We start from the raw sequence: 12529 nt of genomic DNA, 5'->3' as shown, positions 1-12529 counted from the left end.
TGAGCATCCGGATCAAGTCCAGCTAAATGTTGGTGGACCAAGTATGTGGTGGAGCTGCATATGATTGTCAACTTCTTCAGAATTTAGCATTGCAATACAATGAAGGTATTCCACACACTTCCTGTGAAGTGAAGGATTTAGGTTTGTTGCTGAATTATCAAACTGACTTTGTGGGTCCAAGAATATCTGAGACATACAAAATTAAAAATTACTAAAGCCATGAGAAAGCTCTTGCAGTTGAATGGTGAAAATTGTTTAAATTGCTCTGTGGTATCTTGGGGAAGTTTTCTTTGGCTATCACTGACACTGCAAGAGTCTCTTGAAGGACTACTTTATAGGAACATCTGGGTTCACTGTAGTAATTTCATCATCAGCTCTCTAGCAGTATTTGCAAAGCTGGTTGTCTCTATGGTTTCAGAGTGAGTCACATAAAAGAGTGCTGAGCTTGCCCTGTGCCAGATCCTCCCATGTGTGACTGATCCCCTTCTGCTAGCTCACACATCAGACCCCATTTCATGGCTTTTCCTAATCTTTCATGGTTTAGTCACATCACAATATTCTCTTACTTGCATGGCAAAAATACCATCTGCAGGAGCTTTCCAGTGTCCTGTGATTGAAAATAAGATACAGCAGAGATTCAGTGTGGGTCTAACATGCATGTGAGGATAACACAAAAGACGGCCTTCTCACAGCTTTCACAGCAGGTCATTTTGACTGACATATTTGCAGAGGCTACAGGGTGGATTGTAGATTCAGCTGGCATGTCAAACCAGATGGGAGAATTCCACTGACTATATGAAAAAAAAAAAAAAAAAAAAAAAAGAGTGCAATTCTATGGCTTTCTCTGCTTTTAACAGATGAATGACAAAATGAAATATTTCACCACAATCTCCTTTTCTTTCTGAGGGACACCTCTATTCCTATCATCACCTTTCTCTCCTCCTCACCATTTTGTATATTTCACTAATCTAATCTATACGGGTATCACTTCAGCTTCTTCTGTCTTACGGCTTTTCAACATAACAATCACTGTGTTTCCCTCTGTGAACTGTCGTAATTGCTCTCATTACTCTACCACCACAGGTGTTCCTAGTACAGGAAGAGTAATACATGATGGACAAGGCTTGACAGCACATGCAGTAGAAGGGGCTAGTGAAATTTTCTATCCCAGTGTGGAATGAAAAACACAAGATCAAGTCATGGAATGAACGAGCCTTCTGGCATTAGGGGTTTGGCAGAGTTCTCTTGCTATTTTGGGAGCTTGAAGAACAAGATGGAGTCCATAGAAGTTTGTTGCTTTTTTTTTTTTTTTTTTTTTGAATCTTATCCTATTTTTTTTTTTCCTTTTGATGATTCAGTTAAGGAACAGAAACATGTTTTCTTAGCTCAAAGGAAGCCTTTGTGAGTGTCAGAGACAAAAGACCTGCCCCAAATGCTGGGCTGGTACAAGTAGTTGCCCTATATTATAGCTTTCAGAACAGCAAAACCTTTCATTAAGGTTATGTTTGGACTTTTATTATAATCTCCTGTTTCAGTGCTTGGTCTCAGCTCCGGAGGTAAAATTTTTTAGAAAGTTTGACCACAATCCCATTGTATGTTTCCTGGCTACGCAAGTGAAAGAAGTTTCCCATTCTGTGATGTGTTTAGATGCTTTGTGCTCAAGGAATGCAGCAAAAATAAAATACAAAAAGGAATTTTGAAATGTGAAACTAATCCTAAACTATACTAAAATAATTGCCTATAGCAAAAGCAATTCCATGTTCTAAAATTTAGCCTCTTACCTGCTTGGTGCACTTCCTTTCTCCAGCAGCATTGTCTATATAAAGAAAGTAGCTAAGAGAAACAGTAAACACATTATTCTCCATTTACATAGCTAGAGAAGTCTTTTCCATGAGGCAACAACATTGTTACAAGTCTGCTGGTGCATCCTGTATCCAGAACACACTGCTTTCAAACCCAGGTGCCTCTAAATGTAGGAGTGCAGTTCTTTGAGCCATGCTTCAGAGTTTGACCCTGCACAAGTAAAAGAGGGAAGAGGGTCTGTGCAGAAATAAAGGAGAACACATCACCTACAAGCCATTAAATGGAGAACAACAACAACAACAAAAAAAAAAAAAAAAAAAAAAAAGTTGTTTAAAAAAAAAATCCTGAACATTGGAGCCCAGGTTGCTCAAAATATACAGAGATTTTCTTGGCTGCAGATTTAACAGAAGTGCCTTGTTTACATTATTTTTGGCAGGGTGGCAGGTGTATGGTAGAGCTGACTGCAGATCTCCTGGGAGAAATAAAGTGCACAAAGGCTTCCTGTGCCTCTGGGAAGCCCAGTGGGCCAGCCCTGAAGCAGGAAGGAGTTACAGAGGTCGGATCCTCCAGGTTGACCAAATGCACTTGCTACCAGTCTTCAGCTGCCCTCCAACACATCCCTGCTGGACCAAATTCCACTTGGGACCGTCACCAGCTGATGACAGACAGGGCAGCAGCCATTGCTCTTCTGAAAAACATTGAGTGGCACCCGGCCACCCCCCTGTGCCTGCCAGGGTTACCTTCTGGGTAACAAATTTAGACACAGATGCCATCAACTCCAACTTACAGCCTAAGTATTTGTGTGGATTTGTCCCCAAAGCCAGTGTCTGTCCCAAAGCTGTGTCATGCTAACAACTTCCCAGCAATTTCAAAACCTACAAGGGTTTTGCAGAGTCCACAAGCTCCACAGGAGGGAGCCTTTACCTACATTTAAAGGCTGCACCCACCTACTGAAGGTGTTTATCACCTACACAAATGATTGGGAACTACGTATTTTTTTCTGCAAAAGTAATGGATCAAATGGGTTTACACACTTGTCAGTGAAAGCAGTCCAGGTCCTGGGACTCAGGTCCGGAAAGCTCTGGAAAGTTTGTGAAAAATTTACACACACACAGAGTAACATTACTGATTGTTTTACAGTGAAATTACAATCTCAGCATCCTTTTAGAAATTAGAAATACTGCTGCTTGTGTTTTCCCCCACGACTAAAGGAATTTAACTTCACTGGTTCGACCAGATGATCTTAGTGAAAAGAAAAGGAAAGAAGGCAGCCTGTTTCTGTGATTCTATGATATGCTAAATAAAAGTGAGTGAGCAGTGATAGTCACTTGAAACGATGCAGGGATATGTGTAGCAGCAATGACAGAAGGATGCACAGCTTGAACATTGAGGCCTTCCTGATCAGACATGAGAGAGAATTAAGAGCAGATTTACAAAGGTGAAATTAAGGTGCATAGACACACTGTACGAAAAGAATGCAAAAGACACAAGTCAAAAGACTTTTAAAAGGCTATTACAAGCAAGGAACATGGAGAGCAGGAACAATGAATGACAGCTACGCTCTGCAGCACAGATCAGGAAGGCAAGAGTTGATAAGTTTGAAGGCTTTTTAAAGCAGAAGACAGAGATCAGCTGAGGGTCTTTGAGTAGGTTCAGCTGGGGAACATGTCCAGAGAAAACAGGGAGCTTATGGAACATTAATATCTGTGACATTTAACATGTAACGTTCCTGGTGGAGGACACCTTGACTATACTGCCTCCAGAAGATTTGAGAAAGATTATAAACCTACTTGTTTCGAGAGCAAAGTTCACATCCTACCTCTTCAACTGAGATTTCTTTGCCGTTATTGACATAATAATAATGGAAAATTCATTTGTATGCACATTCTTGCTGTGAAATGGAGGACAGCTTAATGGCTCATAAATTCATTAGTCAGTGCAAAGATTACTTAAGGAGGACTTGTAAAGTGGTTCTCCATTTCTAGTCTATCTAAATGTTAATCTCCTTCACAGATGATCTGAAGTTCCTTTTCTATTTGACTAATATGTATAGTATATAAAAATGCTCTGTTCCTATTTTAAGTGCAATTATCAGTGGAGGTGTTCACACTGGGAAATTTATAGTGACTTGACAGTACAAAACAGATTCCTCAGACTCTCCTTGGAATAGATTAAAACAGAGAAATCCTACAGGCACAGCTGGGTGGTCACTGCAGTAATCAAGCATAGCTTCTGTCTTATCAGACTACTCTGACAGCCAGTATCTTGCTTCCCCAGGCATCCTATTGTGTGTGCTGATAACTAAGCGGAACAGAAGTGGTATTTCTCTCCCTAAAAGGCCTCTCCTCTTTCCTCTCTCATTTCTCCACCTGCAGCTACTCCTCTGATAGTCAATTCTCCTTCAGCAGAGCACTTTCTATCAGATCATGTTTTGCTGGATGCCCCTAAGACTAGTGTAACCCCTGCCCTATGGTGATGGATTGAATAAAGGCACTAATCGTTAAGCGAAAGTTACACCAGACATTGCATGGAGTGAAAGGAAGGGGCACAGTTTTGTTCCTCTAGGGCTTGGCAGATTTCACAACAAAACAGCTGGCTGTGAGACATGGGTGCTGATGGAATACATTAATTACTGTCGTCAAGGTTTTAGACACACTTGTGTGCTGCTGGTAATACCAGCATGAAGGATTATTGGCGAAATTGCCTGTAAGAAAAGAAAAAAAGAAAGTGGAGTAGAAAAGAAAGGAAGGAAATTGGAAATAAGGCTGTCAGGTTCAGGTTCATGCTGCATTTGCATGGCCAGTCCAGTCTGCTTGGGTCAGTGCATTCCTTGACCTCCCCGTGGTTTCCACAACAGATACATGGAGTTTTTCTGAACACAGTGAAATCACTTGGGGCCTTTTCTGTCCCTATCATTATGAGTATTTATACAATAGCAGAAGTCAACTGGGTGATTTATGCTGACAGAAATGAGAGTCAGAATTTCCCTGGCATACAGATTCATGGCAGCTTGGCCGTGCACCTTAAAAATAGCAAAAATTGAGGAATGTATTTGTGGACTTCGTTGCATAATGAAGAAATCACAAATTGAATTTGGCTTGCTGTTGGCTCCTTCTAGCAGAATCTGACTTGCCTATTTGGTAAATCATACATAAATTTATAGAAGCATTATCCTACTAAGTCACAGAGTAGTCAATATTTGCATTCAGTTTGCTCCTCATAAGTCAGCTATGGTTAGTAGCTTAAAGTGATGTTCACTGTAGCCTGGTTCTGCTCATTTGCTCACAAAGTCTGACCATCTCATGTCTTCCACATATATTTTCTTTCCCATGAAATAGCTAAGTTGGTAGAATTATAGAATGGCTTTGGTTGGAAGAGATCTTACAAATCATTTTGTTCCAATACCTGGCTGCAGTCAGGGTGGCCACCCACAGGATCAGTTTGCTCAGAGACCCATCCAACCTGCTCTCAAATGCCTCTAGAGATGGGTCAAACACAAGCTCTCTGGGCATCTTGTTTCAGTACCTCAACACCCTCTGAGTAAAAAAAAAAAACCTTCCTAACATCTAACCTAAATGTACAATCTTTTAGTTTAAAGCCATTTACCACTTGTCCTATCATTATTAGACTGTGTAATCAGTTGCTTCCATTCCTGCTCCTTCAAGTACTAGAAGGCCGCAATAAGGTCTCCCCAAAGCCTTCTCTTTTCCAAGCTAAACAAGCCCAAATCCTTCAACCTTTCTTTGTAGTAAGGGTGTTCCAGTCCTTTGATAATCTTCATGGTCCTTCGGACCCAGTCCAAGATCTCCAGATTCTTCCTGTACTGGGGGCCCCGCATCTGAATGCAGTATTCCAGATGGGGCCTCATGAGAGCAATGCAAAGGAGGATAATACCCTCTCTCTTCCTGCTGGCCAATCCTCTTTTGATGCAACTCAGATACAGCTGATCTTCAGTGCTGCAAGTGCACACTGCTTGCTCACGTCCAGCTTTTCATTCCCCAGAACCCCCAAATCCATTTCTAAGCTGCTCTTCTCCCAGTTTGTATATGTCTGGGATTGCCCTGACACAAGCGCAACACCTTGCACTTGGCCTTGTTGAATGTCATTAAATTCTTGTGGGCCCACTTTTCAAGCCCATCCATGTCCCTCTGGATGGCATCCCTCCCTTCAGTTGTATCAACTGCACCATTCAGCTTAGTGTTTTCCACCAACTTGCTAAGGGTGCATTTAGTCCTATCATCCAAGTCATTGATAAAGATGTTAAAGAGTACTTAAAGTGTACCAGTCCCAAGATGGACCCCTTGGGAACATCAATTTTGACTGGTCTCTCTGGGACAAAAAGCTGTTGACCACAGCTTTCTGACTACAACCACACAACCATTTATTTATACACAGAATCATCCAGCTCTCAAATACATCTCTCAGCAACTTAGAGATAAGGATGTGGACTGTAGTGTTGTTCAAGCCAGTATCTCCTGCTTCTTGGCAGCACAGTAATAATCCTCATGAAGTGTAACCTTGAGATATTTATGATGCCTGTAATGCCTGTGGGACTTCCGCAGTTTTTAACCTCCATTTATTTTGGAGATTTTGCCTACAGTTACACTACCCCTCTCCTCTCCCCTCCCCTCCCCTCCCCTCTCCTCCCCTCCCCTCCCCTCCCCTCCCTTCCCCTCCCCTCCCCTCCCCTCCCCTCCCCTCCCCTCCCCTCCCCACCACTCCCCTCCCCACCACTCCCCTCCCCTCCCCTCCCCTCCCCTCCCCTCCCCTCCTCTCCTCTCCTCTCTTCTCCTCTCCTCTCCTCTCCTCTCCTCTCCTCTCCTCTCCTCTCCTCTCCTCTCCTCTCGGAAGTTCAGAAACTGAGCCATGGTGTGATCATCCCCTTATCCCACAAGTCATTCTTTTCCAGTCACATAGCATCCTGTGTCTTTGCCTCTACAAGGATTACTCATGCAGCCAGTATTTCTCTGCAGCTCTCTCCATCCTTTACTGTCTCTAAGAACATTGTTATTAGATGCTCAAGTAAGAGGGAGATGGTAGGTGTAACTGTATCCAGCTTTCCCAAGGTCTGTATGTGAATGATGGAAGTTTCTTATGATTTTAAAGAAGGAAAGAGAACTTGTGCTGCAAGTTGCTGTGGTTTGAGTTAGTTGTGAGGTTCAATTAGATCACTAGTGTTCAACCTTTTGGCTTGCCTGGACTGCATTGTGTGGAGATGAATTGTCTTGAACTGCATATAAAAAGATAATATAGTTAATGTATTTAAGTAACAAAACTTATTTTATTTTAAAATATTTTTTACTATAATATAAAAAAGAGAAACAAAACATAAAACTAGTAATGTATTTGACCTTGTTTTTGTGAAACTAATGCATCAATGTCTAGTTCAATAGAAGTGGTTGAAATTCTTAGTGAGTTCTCAAGGTGTCCATCAGAAACTTTTCACAAAATTTTACCCCTCCTGTGCTCCATCCTTGACAACAGTTGTTCACAAATGTACATACTGCCAAAAGGTGATGACGTGAATAAAGTGTGATTGTGAAGTGAGGGCCATCTTCCTCTGGTAAGACGGGGCTTAAAAAGTCCAGTAAAGAGACATGATCAAATTTTTCAGTTGAACATCTGATTGCAAGTGTATACATTCCATTTGAAAAATTCACAGGTAATGTATTTATGTTGAGTATTGCACAACAAGCTGAGTTGCAGCTGGTTTAGTAGTCAAAGCAGTTTCCAGACTCCTTTTTGCATGTTCTGGTTCAATTCTACTGAGATCTTGAAATAATATGAGGAAGTATTTTTATTTTCAGTCTTTACAGGAGAAAATTGAGTCAAGGTTGCATATGCAAAGTCACTGAATCAGCCAATGGAAGAACTGGGAGTAAGTGTTCTAAAACCCTGGCATTTAGCACTATTCTTTGTTAAATATCATGCCTATCTCTAAGTTCAGAGGTAGGAGAGTAGTCCCACTGTTCTAGTGCAAGGCATTGGTTCCTGGCAAGACTGAAGGGCAAGGGAGCTGCTCATTTTGCAGCTCAAGGCAAGGGCATCTCTGTGGCTCTGCAGATGAGTTCAAGGCCAAGCTGAGCAGCCTCTTCATGTGCACCAGGGCAGAGGTCAGGCCACAATACTCCAACAAGTCATTAAGAGAAAAAGCAATTGACTTTTTTTTTTTGCTTGCATTAACTTTGCTAATCTCCTGGCCTGAAGTGTTTATTTTGAAAAAGATTCTGTCATTGCTACTGCACCAAGGAGACAGAATAATGCCATTAGTATTGTTTGTTTTGGTTGGAGGAAAAGCACTCTGAGCCTTTAACAAATATCCTCTTGTTAGAAATTGGAAACATATAATTAGGACAGACTCTCCAGTTATTTTAACGAGATTTCAGTTTCCTCTCTCTCTCTCTGCCGCTCTCCTTCCCAGTTTTAATGAGATACCAATTTCCTCCCTTCTCATTTGCAGATGCCTTTCCAATAAAACAGACAGCTTTGATTTTCATCTTAGCATGCTTTCTTGGCCTTAATTTATTCATCTACACAAGTTGCCCACCGCACTCTCCATGTGCTAAACGACTGTTAATCGCTGAAAAATTAACAAGGTGTTTAACGCCAAAAAAAAAAAAAGCAAAGCCTACAAGGTCTTTTTCTTGTTAGATGGAAAGACTTGTATTTTTCTCACATGCCCAAAGTTCTATTAATACTAGGCACCAAGAGCAGCACAGGACAGCATTTTGCAGCTTCACTTTATCTTTCCTGGACTACACTGCTTCTGCTCCTTAGCTACTACTCTGTCTTCCCCTAGCCATCTCCCCCAGCCTTCTCTAAGCAGGCAAGAAATCCTACACTTTCCTTTTTGAAGTTGACTCTAGGCCAGTTTATTTTAATTGCAGAAATGCTGTCAGTTTGTGGGCAGCCAGGAAGATTTGTAGGTGTTGAAGGCATGAAGAGAAGCTCCTTTCTCAGTGTAACTGATTCTGTATAGGTAATTCCTCCCTTGAGGTTTTGGGAGATGCAGCCTTGGCAAGTTTGGTCAGTAAACTGTTTATTTATGAATGGTTATTTTTATTTCACTAAAATAGCTCTTTAAGGGTTGCAGAAATCCTGAACATTAGCATGGAGTAGGGACTGTATTGTGGCAAAAAATCTGGGCTTTGTATTCTACTCAGCCCAGCTACCAGTACAGATTTTCTGAAGGTATGGCATTTCCATTACCTGAGATGTGCCATCACAGAATGCTAACTCAGTAGCTCTTATTTTTGCAGAAGTGAGATGGATCCATGCTTGGATTCTGTCTCATGTCTCAGAAAGATGGCAGGTTAGTATTGCAGTCAGGTGGTGGACTGTGCAGAGATCCTGATGATGCACAATGATAAAAGTGCCACAGAAAACAATCCTGTTGACATGTGCTGGAGTATTTTCCCTCTCTTACTCTATGACAGATGGAGAAGCAGGTAGTTCTTTCTATGTCATCTCAATTTTACTCTGATGTCACACTACTGTGGCATCAGGAAAACTTCAACATCCTTTGCTTTGAAACAAGTAATATGCAATAACAGCCCTCTTCCTGAGATACTCCTCCCAAACAGAAGTCTCAGGATTCTGCAGAAGAGCAGTAAGATCATAGCCTGGAACTTTCCAAAGGTCTTTGTAGGACATGAGACAAAGTGGCCTAATTGCTTTTTTGATCTCCATTCTTTGAATTTCCATTAATGTTCCAACAACTTCTCCTTAAAATGGAGTGTGAACTGGCCTGTGATATGAGCTACCAGCAATCTGGACACCTCAACTACTTCCCAGAATGGGCAGTGGTTGGCATTTGAATTTAAAATCTGCAAACGTTTAATTCTAAGCCCATATCTAAATGACCCCAAATTATAAGTAATAGTTAGTCCATATCTGACTTAACATTAGATGTAAACCATATGCTGCCTGAGGTACTGAATTTCTTAGAGAGTTTTGTCATAGATGATAAGAAATTGTGTTGTTTCTCTCAGATCTGTGCAAATCTACTTGGCCCTAGGAGCAAAAATGTGTTGGCAAACTCCCAGGTGGATGTACTCATAATTGTGTTTAGAGCTTCAAATGAATGATGTAGACAAGGAGAACAAGCAACTACCTGTAAGACCTCTGACAAAGGGAAGAGAGAACAGAAGAACAGCCTGAAAGGGGAAGATTGCTTCTTTAGACATTACCCAATGTACCTAGCACTGTGGTATCAAGTTATTGTTATGTTTCATGCTGGAGTCCCTAATTTCTTCTTGTGCCTAAAAGACCTGTTGAGAATAGTGGACTGATTAAAGTTTTATCAGGTTCCTCACTTGTATCCATGCTGTCAGGTGCAATAGAGGGTGCTAATAGTGGGACGAGGTGGATGGAGAAGGCAGCTGTGCAGCTGCATGGTCATTAATGCACAGTGTGATCCAAGCAAGCACAGACTGTAGATGGTGCTGCTGAAGGAAACAGTCACCTATGATCAATCTGTACCTGTTTTACTGGTATAGTTAGTCTTTTACTGGAGAAGGATAATCTATACCAAGATAAGCATAAAGCGTGACTGTATCCACAGCTGAGGCTATAATTCAAAGGTGAAAATGAAGTCAAGCCTCTAACCAAAACAGTTTATGCTGGTACAGAAATGTATGCCCAACAAGGCCAAATGTGTAAACCACAGAGAAAGATTATTATTATTGTCAATATATTTTAGGTGCTTAGGATAAATTCTCTTCTGTTCTGTATGTGAAAATGCTTTTGGAAAGAATCATTTAAAATCCAAGATCTTATTTACTCAGAATGGTCTGAAATAGGTGTATATGTTTCTATATAACATGTTCATTTAATAACAAAAGTGTTCTGAAGAAAACTGCTGTCCTCTACAGATTTCTGTCCTGGTGCATATATTGCTTAAAGTTGTCCTTTTCAGTTCCATGAAAAGGAACTCTGCATATTTGTAGCTCAGGTAATCTTGATCCTCCAGCTGAAAAGAATCACAAGGACAGAACTGAAGAAATGGCAATAATTACTCACTCAAAACTCATTTTCCTTTGCATGCCATTTTTCTGGGAAAAAAAAAGACATAAGATGAAAACCAGGGGGGAGAAGGATCTGCATGAGCCATAATGAGGGGTATTGGCTGGGTAGTTCTTAGTAATCATGAGACCTCAGTTATCATGAGAACTGGAACAGCATAGTCAGACAGTTTTAAACACTCCAATTAATATAAGCTAAATAAAAACTATGGGATTACTCGAGCGCAGCTGAAAACAAAAAGCTTTTTAATAGTAAAAGCATAACTGGAGTTGGTGGCTCAGATTTCATGTCAATAAAATTCAGAATTAAAATTTTATCTGTAAGAATAGTAAACAACTGCAGCATTTTACCCAGGGATGCCACAGATCTGCTGCCTTACTCTTAATGGAGACTTTGTCTTTTTAAAAAGCACACTTTTCTGCCACAAATTCTGCCACAAATTAATGGCTGAGATGAAGCAACCACTTGACAAGAAATTTCGGATTATGTAATGCAGAAGTCAGATTAAGTCGCCATGGAGCTCCTTTCCAGACTCTGTAAATCTATGGGAGACATCCACATACACTTCCAGTGGGAAAACACACAAAAAAAGTGAAGTATTACATTTTGACTAATTACATAAATATGAAGAAATCAAAATGTGGGAGCACCACCAAGAAAAAAAAATGTGGACAGAGTTCCACATTTCTGAGCTGTGGAACTCTGTCTACAAGAGATGGTGAGAATCAGTTCTTGAATCATTTGAAACAGTACTATGTTTAAAAGAAGCATGGAAATACTGAATGTACCAAAAGGAATATTCCTTCACTGGTCACAACAGACTATTAAGACAACAGTCTTCTTCACTTCTGCTCCCATGACTTTTATGACAATGTAAAAGACCTGAAGAGTATTTTTCTCCTTCCTCGTGTAAATTTGCCACAATATATCAATGAATGCTGGTGAACACAAATTGCATGAGCATTGTGCAAAGGCAGATAAAATGATTCCTCAGTCTATCAACAGTTCTCTATCAGGGTCTGCCAGGCAGAAGGCTTGCAACTGAGGACCTTACAACATCTGGCTGGTGCTTGATATCTCAGAATTATCTGAGCAGATTAACTGAAGTCATTACTCAAGGCAATGTTCATAGACATTCAGAAGAGAATTCACAAGACTTCTGTATTTAGCCAACATATCTTACATATATGTTCTGTAAGCATGGGTAGGATATTGATGTAGGGACAGTGGATGGTGGGATAGAATAAGGGTGTAATTGGCAATGGTGTGCTAGCATATCAGTTCTGGAAAGGTGACTGCAGCTTTCTCTTTTCCAGCAGTGATCCCCAGCTGGTTGTGTTACTTTAAGTTGCCCTTCTGCACCAGTACTGGAAAGGCCCAGTCTCTTCATTAACAGTTAATTAAGCCATAGTGGCCCTTCCTTCCCAACAGGGGTTGCCTTCAATTGCTGATTTACTTAAAGGGATTCTGTCAAGTTGTTTAGGTGACTGATCTTTACAGCTGCATACTCCAGCAGGAAATGCCCAGAACCCACCCCCAGGGGCTCTGTCTGTCTCTCTAAACTAAAACCCATCCTTCAAAAAAGCACAGAAGTGCTATTTTTTCAGGTCACATTTTATAGCCCCGGGTGTGAGTCAAAATGTGATGGATGCTTACAGGCTGCACCCTCATGCTCCAAGTGCAGGCACTGGCCTGTATTTAC

The 12529-nt window shown here is 41.0% G+C and overlaps 1 protein-coding gene across 2 annotated transcripts in view; it reads right to left on the bottom strand.

Moving 5' to 3' along the window:
* Positions 1-3165: 3165 nt before the first annotated feature.
* WARS2 (tryptophanyl tRNA synthetase 2, mitochondrial) overlaps positions 3166-12529 on the bottom strand; it is a 334901-nt gene continuing 325537 nt past the window's right edge. For both annotated transcript variants that reach the window (XM_052702761.1, XM_052702772.1), the window contains one exon: positions 3166-3181. The gene's annotated coding sequence lies outside the window, so the exon portion shown is untranslated. The remainder of the gene's footprint in view (positions 3182-12529) is intronic.

This window comes from Tympanuchus pallidicinctus, unplaced genomic scaffold (assembly GCF_026119805.1).
Source record: "Tympanuchus pallidicinctus isolate F22 unplaced genomic scaffold, pur_lepc_1.0 scaffold10, whole genome shotgun sequence".
NCBI lineage: Eukaryota > Metazoa > Chordata > Aves > Galliformes > Phasianidae > Tympanuchus > Tympanuchus pallidicinctus.
This window is presented reverse-complemented; position numbering and strand designations above follow the sequence as displayed.